Below are 12,393 nucleotides of genomic sequence, written 5' to 3' on the forward strand. Positions count from 1 at the left end.
AGGCGAGTGCTGGACTGCAGCTAAGCCCCCGAGTGGGAGGTTTGCTCTCCACTCGGTAGGATTTTAAACACTTAGGAAAGCACTGGGCTGCAGCTAAGCCCCCGAGTGGGAGTCTGGCTCTCCACTCGGTAGGATTTTTCAAACTTAGGCAAAAATGAACTGCGGGAATTTTTTTTCTTATTACATCCCGTCCAAGGGAGAACTCAAGTGTAAAAGGGGCGGAGTAGTTCCGCATTCCAAGCTCGTGGCTCGTTGATCTGGCGATCAACATTGTAGAGGTGATACGCTCCATTGTGGAGGACTCTGGTGATGATGAAGGGGCCTTCCCAAGTAGGATCAAGCTTGTGTGGTTTCTGCTGATCCACTCGGAGGACCAAATCCCCTTCTTGGAAGGCTCGACTCTTGACATTCCTGGCGTGGAATCGATGCAAGTCTTGCTGGTAAATGGTCGACCTGATCATGGCCATCTCTCTTTCTTCTTCTAGGAGGTCGACTGCGTCTTGCCGGGCTTGTTTTGCTTCATCTTCGGTATAAAGTTCGACTCGGGGTGCGTTGTGAAGAAGATCACTTGGCAGAACTGCTTCGGCTCCATAAACCAGAAAGAATGGAGTTCTTCCAGTCGACCGGTTCGGGGTGGTCCTCAATCCCCACAGAACTGACGGGATCTCGTCGACCCAAGCACCTGCCGCGTGCTTGAGATCACGCATCAGTCGAGGCTTTAGTCCTTTGAGAATCAGACCATTTGCTCTTTCAGCTTGTCCATTCGACTGGGCATGGGCGACCGATGCGTAGTCGACTTGAGTGCCTTGAGAGGCGCAAAAAGCTCTGAACTTGTTTGAATCGAAGTTTGACCCATTGTCAGTGATGATGCTATGCGGGACTCCATATCTGAATGTCAGCCCTCTGACGAAACTGATAGTAGTGCAAGCATCAAGATTCTTGATAGGCTTAGCTTCAATCCATTTGGTAAACTTGTCGACTGCCACAAGCACATGACTGAAACCACTTCTGCCTGTTCTCAGTGGGCCAACCATGTCTAGTCCCCAGACAGCAAAGGGCCAGACGAGTGGAATGGTCTTCAGGGCTGATGCAGGCTTGTGTGACATGTTGGAATAGAACTGGCAACCTCCACCCTTGTCGACTATCTCTTTTGCCATCTCATTTGCTCTTGGCCAGTAAAATCCTGCTCGGTATGCTTTAGCCACAATGGTCCGAGAGGACGCATGGTGACCACAGGTCCCCGAGTGGATATCATTAAGGATCATCTGACCCTCTTCTGGTGTTATGCATTTCTGACCGATTCCAGTCGCGCTTTCCCTATACAACTGTCCCTTTATGACTGTGAAGGCCTTGGATCGGCGGACGATCTGTCGAGCCTCTTCCTCATCCTCCGGGAGTTCTTTCCTCAAGATATACGCGATGTATGGTACCGTCCAGTCAGGAGTGATAGCCAAGACCCCCATGACTAGGTCGACCATAGCAGGAATTTCGACTTCAGTCGGATCTGTGGCACTTTTTGGTTGCGGGGCTTCTTCTACGAAGGGATCCTCCTGGACTGACGGCGAGCGGATGTGCTCCAAAAACACATTGCTGGGAATGGCTTCTCTCTTGGAGCCTATCTTTGCCAGATCATCTGCTGCTTGATTTTTCAGTCAGGGGATGTGATGAAGCTCTAACCCCTCGAATTTCTTTTCTAGCTTTCTCACTTCATTGCAATAACCAGTCATTGCCGGACTTCTGACGTCCCACTCCTTCATCACTTGATTAACCACCAAATCTGAGTCGCCATAGACCATGAGGCGACGGACGCCGAGTGAAATGGCCATGCGCAACCCATACAAAAGTGCTTCATATTCTGCTTCATTGTTGGAGGAATCGAAGTGAATCTGGAGAACGTATCTGAGCTTATCTCCTCGGGGGGAGACTAATACTACCCCAGCACCGGAACCATTCAGCATCTTAGATCCATCGAAGAACATGGTCCAGTGCTCCGAGTGGACTTGAGTCGGAAGTTGCTGTTCAATCCACTCGGCGACGAAATCTGCGATTGCTTGGGACTTGATAGCCTTCTTTGCTTCAAACCTGATATCTAAGGGAAGGAGTTCAATCGCCCACTTAGCCACTCGACCAGTTGCATCTCTGTTGTGCAGGATCTCTGACAATGGGGAGTCGCTGACGACTGTAATGGAGTGGTCAGAGAAGTAATGTGCAACCTTCTTCGTGGTCATATAAATCCCATATACAAGCTTCTGGTAGTGAGGATATCTTTGTTTTGAAGGGGTCAAAACTTCAGACACATAATAAACTGGGCGCTGAACTCTGAAGGCCTTTCCTTCTTCTTCCCGCTCGACCGTAAGTACTGTACTGACAACTTGTCCTGTGGCCGCAATGTAAAGCAGCAGAGGCTCTTTGCTGATTGGGGCAGCAAGCACCGGCTGGGTGGAGAGCAGAGCTTTGAGCTCTGCAAACGCTGCGTCAACTTCTGGAGTCCACTCGAACTTGTCAGACTTCTTCATCAGTCGGTAAAGAGGCAACGCCTTTTCACCGAGACGAGAAATGAATCAACTTAGAGCGGCCAAGCAACCTGTAAGCTTTTGGACATCGTGCACACGCACAGGACGCTTCATCCGGAGTATGGTACCAATTTTTTCAGGATTGGCGTCGATCCCCCATTCGGAAACGAGAAAACCGAGTAACTTTCCACCTGGAACTCCGAATGTGCACTTTGATGGATTGAGCTTGATATCGTACCTCCTGAGGTTGGCAAAGGTTTCAGCAAGGTCAGTCCGCAGGTCGGAACCTTTGCGTGACTTGACCACTATATCATCCATGTATGCCTCCACATTCCGACTGATTTGAGTGAGTAAACACTTCTGAATCATTCTCATGAACGTGGCTCCGGCGTTCTTGAGGCCGAACGGCATGGTGACATAACAGAAGCATCCGAATGGAGTGATGAAAGCTGTTTTGATCTCGTCGGGTCCATACAGACGGATCTGATGGTACCCGGAATAGGCATCTAGAAAAGACAATCTCTCGCACCCCGTAGTCGAGTCGACTATTTGGTCGATGCGAGGGAGAGGGAAATGATCTTTCGGTCAGGCCCGATTGATATGTTTGAAATCAATGCACATGCAAAGTGACTTGTCCTTCTTGGGGACCATGACGACATTGGCGAGCCACTCGGAGTGGTAAATCTCTCGGATGAACTCTGCTGCTAAGAGCCGAGCCACCTCCTCGCCAATGGCTTGCTTCTTCTGGACGGCGGACCGTCGAAGATATTCCTTCACAGGCTTGAATTTTGGGTCGACTCGTAGACGGTGCTCGGCCAGCTCTCTGGGAACTCCAGGCATGTCAGAGGGTTTCCATGCGAAGATGTCCCGGTTCTCACGGAGGAGCTGGACGAGCGCTTCTTCCTATTTGGAGTCGAGCGTCGTTGAGATGTGAGTCGGGGCAGCATCAGGGTCGATCGGGTGAACATGGACTGTTTTTGTTTCACCGGACGACTGAAAAGCTGATTCTGAAGTAGGCTTCTTGGCCCGTAGTAATTCACTCGGATCGGCAGTCTTTTGGTACTCTTGCAGCTCGACCACTGCCATCTGAGCATCTGCAATCTTTGAGCCTTTCTGAAAACACTCTTCCGCCTTCTTCCGATTGCCCGTAACAATGATCACACCTTTGGGGCCAGGCATCTTCAGTTTGAGATACACGTAACATGGTCGGGCCATGAAGCGTGCGTAAGCTGGCCTGCCCAAAATGGCATGATAAGCACTTTGGAAGTCCACAACCTCGAATGTCAACTTTTCCTTGCGGTAATTCTTTGAATCACCGAAAACCACATCAAGAGCAATCTGGCCGAGTGATTGGGGTTTCTTCCCAGGAATGACTCCGTGGAAGCTCATGTTACTGGTACTGAGTCTGGACATCGGAATGCCCATTCCTTTCAAAGTTTCAGCGTACAGTATGTTCAGGCCACTGCCACCATCCATCAGGACTTTGGTCAGTCGAGTGCCTTCGACAATTGGGTCGACCACCAAAGCTTGCCTCCCAGGGGTGGCAATGTGCGTAGGGTGATCAGACTGGTCGAATGAGATGGCAGTCTGAGACCACTTCAGGTAACTGGGCGTTGTCGGAGCAACCATGTTCACCTCGCGGTTAATGACTTTCAGTCGACTCTTGCTTTCGACATCGGCAAAAATCATCAGGGTGGAATTGACTTGGGGGTATCCATCGCCACTATCTTCCTTGTCCTCAACTCTGTCCAACTCTTTTTCCTTGTACTTGGACTGCTTGCCTTGAAACTGCTAGATCAGGAGCCGGCACTGTCGAGTGGTATGCTTTGGGTAAATGAAATTACCCTCTTCATCTTTCTTGGTGTGGATGTGACATGGCAGATCCAAAACATCATTCCCATCCTGATCCTTGACTTTCTTGGGCTTCCAGGGGCCTTTGGGTTTTCCCTTGAAATTTCCCTGGGTTTCGGCCAGGGCCTCCCCAGGGGCGGCTGGCTCGGCCTTCCGCTTCTGCTTCCGACTGGAATTGCCTCCGGTTTCCTGGGCGACTGCCTTGTGTTTGCCACTCCGGAGTCGATCTTTGTCTTCACCATTAGCATATTTGGTGGCAATCTCCATCATCCGATTCAGAGACGTCTCTCCGGTTCGACCGAACTTCAGATTCAATTCTCTGTATTTAACGCCTTCCTTGAAGGCACGAACTGCTTGATGGTCTGGCACATTCTCAACCGTGTGATGCAGTGTGATCCACCTCTGGATGTAATCCCTCAGAGTTTCATTCGGTTTCTGCATGCAAGACCGCAATTCTGTAAGGCCTGCAGGTCACTTGCATGTTCCCTCAAAGGTGGTGACAAACACTCGGGAGAGGTCCTCCCAAGTGTAGATGCTGCTGGGTGCCAACTGATTTAGCCACGCCCTGGCTGAGCCCTCTAACATGAGAGGCAAATGCTTCATGGCCACCTCATCATTGCCACCGCCAATCTGTACAGCCACTCGGTAATCTTTGAGCCAAGTGTCAGGCTTAGACTCACCGGTGAACTTGCTGACTCCCGTCGCCAACCTGAAGTTGGGAGGAATCACTGCGGCTCTGATGGCTCGACTGAAACACTCTGGCCCCGAAACACGCACTCTGCTGCTGGCAAGCGCATCCCTGTCATGGCCTTCTCGGTGAGCTCTGTTCCTGTCAACCAAACCTTGGACGAGGATAGACCTCGCGTCAAAGCCTGGATCCCTAGGGTCGACTGGAATCCTCTGCCCAACACTATGAGGGCGCCTGTCGTCTTGATGTCGAGGCGCATATGACCCACTCCTCGGGGGAGGGGTTGGCACTCGACGTCGACCATCGCGATCGGATCGGTGATCATACTGTTCATTCCTTCTGTACTGATCATGCCGGTCACCACGTCCCTCACGCCTCGGGGGCGATCTCGGGCTGTGAGCCGACTGGACTGTATCTGTTGCAACGGATCGACTGTGGATTCTATTCCGCGACTGAGAAACAGCGGAATTCTGATTTCTCGCCGCCCGGAGCAACGCTCTGATCTGCAACAAGCCCCTGCCAGCCTCCGACTGGGAGGGCTGAATCGATTCTGCTATACAGGCCGCGGCGGCCAAATTCTGAACTGGGGTTCGGTATACCTGCGTCGGCGGGAAGAGCTGACGTCGACTAGACTCGGGAGCCCGCTGACGCGCTTGCTCGTCGAGTGCTCGCTGGAGATTCTCCAGTCGAGTGCACTCGGCCAAGTTAGCCAAGCGCGCGTCCTCCAAGGCCCGGGCCTCGGGGGTCTCTCCGACGATAGGAGTGTGGAACGCGTCCATGTTCCGGCGGCGAAGCTCCTCTCGCTGTAATGACGTGAGAGGTTCGGGCAGATACTCATCGTGGGGATGCGACGGGTCGCCCCCACCCGCGCCTCCATCAGCGCGAGGGAAACCGGGAGGACTGTGCGTTCCATCGACCGCCAGAACCTCAACCGCTGGGTCGCTGCTGTCGCACTCGGATGCGGTCTCCGCGGAGCCAGTCGAACAGGCCGCAAAGGGATTCGTCGAGCTCGATTGCCGCGACTTGTGGGGCGGCTGACTGGCGAGCCGCGGCATGCCTCGCCCACCTCTGAAGTCTCGACCGACTGGAGCGCTTGCGCCGGTGGGAGACAGAGCGGGGAGACGACACGGGGGCCGATCGATACTGGGTCGACGGCTGCCGCAGGAGGACGCCACGAACGCATGCGCGGAAGTGCGTCGCACCGCGGACGGGGAGCGCGTCGATGTCGAGTGGTGCCTCCTGAAGCCAGGCGGAGTCGTCGGCGATGAACGTGAGCGCGCCGAGGCGGATCTCGCGGCCCTCCACCAAAACTCCGCACGAAACCATGATCAAAGGGATCGGAAAAATCGCAACTTCTCCAATCAGGCGCTAAGATTCCGGCCCCACGGTGGGCGCCAACTATCGTGGTTCTAACTCTGATAGTGATGTAGGAGGGTATGTATGGAGAGGCTAGATCTCAGCTATTGGGAAGTTGTAAACACACCAAGATGTACGAGTTCAGGCCCTTCGCGGAGGAAGTAACAGCCCTACGTCTCAGTGCCCGGAGGCGGTCGACTGGATTACTGGCGTGTGAATAACAGGGGTGCGAACCCTTCATACTGAGGAGGGGGTGGCTTATATAGAGTTCGCCGGCCCCCTCCTGCCCTCAGTAATGCAGGGTTTAAGGTACATTTAAGGTTGGGCGTTACTGGTAACGCCCCTAAATAAAGTGCTATAATGACCATAAAGACTACTTAATAGCCGACCGTTTGCCTGCGGAGTGACTTTAGGTCTCCTGGCGGTCGAGTGGTTGGCTTCATGGTCGAGTGATAGCTTCTTGGTCGAGTGTCTTGAACCCGTTGAGTGGGATACCTTCAAGTCGATTGAAAGGTGACTTCTTCTAGGGATGTCCTAGGGTAGGGCTTTTTGGACAGGTCCGTGCCCCTACCCTAGGTACATGGCTTCATCACGTGGCTCTCGATCTGCTCCAGATGGCCAAGCGAGTTGGCCCGCAGTGCGAAGCCGCCGAATACGAAGACCCGTCTGGGGAGGAAAACCTCACCCTGGACCGCATCGTTACTGATGATCGAAGGAGCCATCAAGCCTTATGGTGACGGCACAGTGGAACTCTCAATGAAAGCACCAATGTCAGTGTCAAAACCGGCGGATCTCTGGTAGGGGGTCCCGAACTGTGCATCTAAGGCGGATGGTAACAGGAGGCGGGGGACACGATGTTTACCCAGGTTCGGGCCCTCTCGATGGAGGTAATACCCTACTTCCTGCTTGATTGATCTTGATGATATAAGTATTACAAGAGTTGATCTACCACGAGATCGTAGAGGCTAAACCCTAGAAGCTAGCCTATGGTATGATTGTCTGTCGTCCTATGGACTAAACCCCCTGGTTTATATAGACACCGGAGGGGGCTAGGGTTACACAGAGTCGGTTACAAGGAAGGAGATCTATGAATTTCCAAGCTTGCCTTCCATGCCAAGGAGAGTCCCATCCGGACACGGGACGAAGTCTTCAATCTTGTATCTTCATAGTCCAACAGTCCGGCTGTCCGGAGATCCCCTAATCCAGGACTCCCTCAGAAGAGTAGATAGATTACTATCAAGATCAAGGTGCCACCCTACTCCTTCGGTGTCAGGTAGTGTGTGTGTGTGTGTGTGTGTTTGAGAGAGAAGCCAGTCGATAGATTAGTATCAAGATCGAGGTGTCACCCTACTCCTTCGGTGTTGGGAAGTGTGTGTGTGTGTGTGTGTAGTTATGTGGGTGTGGGTGTGTCGGGGGGGCAGTGACACTTACATATCTCTACTCTTATAAAAAACAAAGTTGGTGATGATGGTGTTCCTGCCATCCTGCAATATAGGCCATCCGATTTATATCCGACGGATAGGAGGGAAACTGTGGCAATTTTGCAAAAAGATACCCACACCCCTCTCCGCATTTGCAAATAAGGCATTCCCTCGTTCATCCCTTTCTCCCACAAGATAAACTACTCATGCAAATGCATCTTGATGTTCCGTGCAACGCATGGGCATCTTGCTAGTAGGGAGAAGGAGTTTGTGTGACACATATCTAGCTATATTAAGGCATAGGTAGATAGCATTTGTGTGAGGCATACTTAAAGCATCACGAAGATAAACAAAACGGTGTGCATGCAAATGCAAGTGTGTGTGTGTGTCTGTGTGAGAGAGAGAGAGTGAAATCTCAAAACAAAAGGTGCTCTGCTAGAATCCCATTGTATGTATTCATTTGGTTCCGGAACTCGAGTTAACCTTACGCATATGTGTGAGAGACATTATTATACTTTAAGACATTAGTGGCTGTGGGTGGGCGGAATTAAAGGGGTGGGCGTGTTCGATGGAGAGAGCGTGTGTGTTTGTGTGTGAGAGACTTGTAGGACGGGGTAGAAAGATGAATTCTAACCTTGACAGAGGGAGAGAAATAGACGAAGTGCGCGTGTGTGATTCCGATGCCCACAGGGAAATGAGATGTGTATGCATGTGAGAGAGATTGCACAATTCATTCACGTATCACTATCTAGCGATCGTGGACGTGCATCGCTTGAACATAAATCAATATCTACTTCGTATCGTGGCCAAAGGTACAATATCGATTCAATGCTATAAAGATTAGACACTCACGTATCACATTTTTTTCTATTTAAATAAACCTTTTCAGTTGTGCATGCCAAAGTTACAGTGATGTTTCTTCAAACAACCAATGTAGCTATCATGTACATGCACCATTGTTACTCTTGCATTCGAAATCATTAGTCTTAGATGATTTAAGGTTCTATTATGAAGTAATATATGTAATATTCATATATGAATTCAACGGGTACGCAATTTATGAAATGGAGGCTATGTAATCATATGAGGTAACACTTTTAAGTAGAGGACTACAATATCCATTTCTTTTTGTGCGCCTCTACACTAACATGTGAATGCATTATGTTTAAAGTAAATAACCAATTGCACTAAAATATCTATTTACACGATAAATACATAGGTTGAGCGTTTAATCCCTTTTTTGTGAACACGCCACTACACCCGTACGATTGGTCGCGCCCGTGTGAACGTCCAAGTTATCGGCGCATCATCCCAAGTTATTGTCTTTTTTTCTGGGGTGGACTTCACACCAGTTATTAACTGTTGATGCATGCCCCGTGTACATAGTCTCGCATGACTTTCCCGCTAGCACGGTCCAAAATTAGTTGAAACTGGATACGAACGATCCCGCGGGCGGCAAAATCTCCCACCTCCTTCTAAAATTTCCGCCACCTTAGTCTTTAGCATGCGAAATTCCCCTTTTGTCCTTGGTGCACAGAGACCAACAGTTACAATACCGCCCTCATCTACATAATAGGTCGGGACTGCTTTGGTAACTTCCGGTTCCCCCCCACTACACGACACCCCCATTTCCTCTCCCCCTCCCATAAAAATGACTAACTCCACGGCACCAGAGCATCTTAGATCACGCCGTCCGTACTTCATCGGCCTTTCTCCCCTCCCCTCTCGAAACCCTAGACTGCTCATCCACCGGCGTACTAGAGCCCATTCACTGCCAGCGGCGTCCACCTCGCCGGATCTGCTTCTGCGGCCGCATCTACCCCTCCCACCTCCCTTAGAAACAAGTAGACTGCTCATCCACCACTGTACCACAGCCCATTCAATGTCGGCCTTGTCCACGGCGCCGGATCTGCTTCGCCGGTACTCTCGTCAACCGCAGCACATCTGCAGCGGCTCATTCGTACTCCCCACCGAAGAGGCTTCGTCCACACCCCCTGGAGCTGCCCCACGGATGCCCCCATCGACAGCCTCTGATCCTCTTCGCCGACACCTTCCTCAACCCTACCAGAGCCGCTTCGCCGACACCATCGTCAACCCCACCGGAGTAGCTTCGCCTATACCATTCTCAACCCTATCGGGGACGCTTTGCCAACTCACAACCACGGCCTCAGATCCGCTTCCTCGCACCCTCATCCAACCTACCGGAGCAGCTTCTGACGCCCCGTCAACGGCCTCAGATCCGCATCGTCGACACCATCCTTAACCCAACCACCGGAGCAGCTTCACCTACGCCCTCGTCCACGGCCACAGATCCGCTTCGCCCACACCGTAGTCCACCCTACCGGAGCCGCTCCACAAACACCCTACTCAACGGTTCTAGATCTCCTTACCGGACCCCGACAGCCAGCGCAGCATCATCACCCTTGACGTTTCTAACCTGATTCCCACCGTCTGGCAAGATGCCAAGCACCCGCCACGACCTAGGTACTTGTCACCTTTAAACCCGTCCAGCATCACCTGCCCGATGTACTTCAAATATACTAACGGGTCGTTGTTACCTGTTATGCAGCTGGCAAAAACTACAAGGACGATGTTTCTTCCGGATCTAACAGCTTGGCCAACCAAGATCCTGGACCGAGGCATTGCTATGATCTTGTAAGTGCATCTCTCTCTCTCTCTCTTGTATTGTTCTGTGCCTGCCAGCGTGCTTTGCTAGGATTTTTGACCAGTAATCCCTTTGTGCAGACAATGATTTCTACTACTGGTTGCTAAATTAGATATGTAGATGTCATACATGATACTACCTCGTACCTCCGTTCCTAAATATAAGTCTTTCTAGAGATTCCACTATATGCTACATACGTAGCAAAATGAGTGAATCTACACTCGAAAATGCATCTATATACATCTGTATGTGGTCCATACTGGAATCTCTACAAAGACATATATTTAGGAATAGAGGCGGTACATTACACAAAATCGTAGGTGGCATGTAGGAATTCCAGTGCACTACATTAGGCTCCCTTAGAGTGCCTGCTAGTCCAGCACACAGAGTCATGGCTAGTTTATGCTACACACACAATCATTAATTGGTGGTTTAAATATGCGCAAGGGATATGCAATGTATTATTGTCGGTGTACTAGAGTAGGGGTACCCTAGTATCCCGAACTGGTGCACGGGCAGTCGCAACATCCCGCGGCAAGGCTTGCCGGGTGACCGCCAAGGTCCTCCATGGTTCCTTTGGAGCCATTCAAGAACAAAGTATCCAAGTCAAAGAGACAAGACCCCGGCAAGAGGAGCTTGCCGGGAAGGCTAACAAAAGCATCCCAAGACCCCGGCAAGAGGAGCTTGCCGGGAAGGCCACCCAAGGCATTTCAAGGAACTTGCCGCGGCGCACCGCGCGTCCCGGCAAGGACCGGTGAGCGACAAGCTCCCGGGCGCGACAAGACAACAACCGCGGCAAGGCGCTTGCCGCAGCAAGACACCACTGTGCCCGCGCTCCAGCACATCCACCAACGTGTCGCTCTGGGACCCCTCCAGGCATACGTGGCGGAAGGCTGTGCAGCTTGCGGTGCGCGGTGGCAAGCGACGCTGACAAGTTTGCCATCGTGGCGAGCGGTGGCTCCCCTGACGGTCCCTTTTTGCACTGTTTAGGCGACACAGACGGGCATTTAAGGCCCTTGTCCCCTGCCGTCAGGGTTAGGTATGATACACTGTAGCAGGTAGCTGTACCTACTGCAGCACCTTTCCATTTTTACCCTTTACCTCCGTTGCCACCTGTCGGTGACCCCTTGAGCATATAAAAGGAGGCCCATGCGCAACGTAAAGGGGGTTAGCTGTTAGCTAGTTCAGACACACTCACGCTCGGTCTCGTTAGCTGCTGAAGTGTACTGTAGCACTTCACGCTCCCGAGCAAGAAATCAATACAAACCACAAAGCAGGAGTAGGGTTTTACGCATCTGTGCGGCCCGAACCTGGGTAAATTGCTCGCGTGCATCGCCTCGATTTGCTCTTTGCACGATCTCCGCCCCCGCCGAACCGAAAGGGACCCGGTCCGCCGGTCCCATAGGTGCCCGTGGATCAGTACCCCGGCATCTTTGGCGCGCCAGGTAGGGGGCATCGAAGTTGTGTGAACCAGATCCGGCGTTCTCGCGAGCTAGATCTTCGTCATCTTCATCAACATGCCGCCGAAGAAGAAGGTTTCGGAGGCGGCTGCTCTGTCCGCGCCGAACCCACCATCGCCAGAGCAAACGGTTGGTGGGGCAGACGCCGGCGGAAGAACGGGCGTCGACGAAGGAGCTCACGGTGCTGCCAGGTCCAAGGACAAGGCTGCGCTGCACATCGGCGGCGTAGCCGGCTCCCACAACGACCGGGCGCACTCCAAGACCTCGGCGTCCGTACATGCACCGCACCCGTCTCAGGAGGCGCGGGACCGGCAGCGTCATGGTACTCACGGTACCATGCGTTTGCTAGATCAAGATCGAGCTGGTGGATCTCGGAGCGCCCAGGACCACCATGCACGCCAGCATGCTGGCACGAGCGAGGCACGGTCGCCTGGACGGG

Source organism: Triticum urartu, chromosome 6 (assembly GCF_003073215.2).
Source record: "Triticum urartu cultivar G1812 chromosome 6, Tu2.1, whole genome shotgun sequence".
Classification (NCBI taxonomy): domain Eukaryota; kingdom Viridiplantae; phylum Streptophyta; class Magnoliopsida; order Poales; family Poaceae; genus Triticum; species Triticum urartu.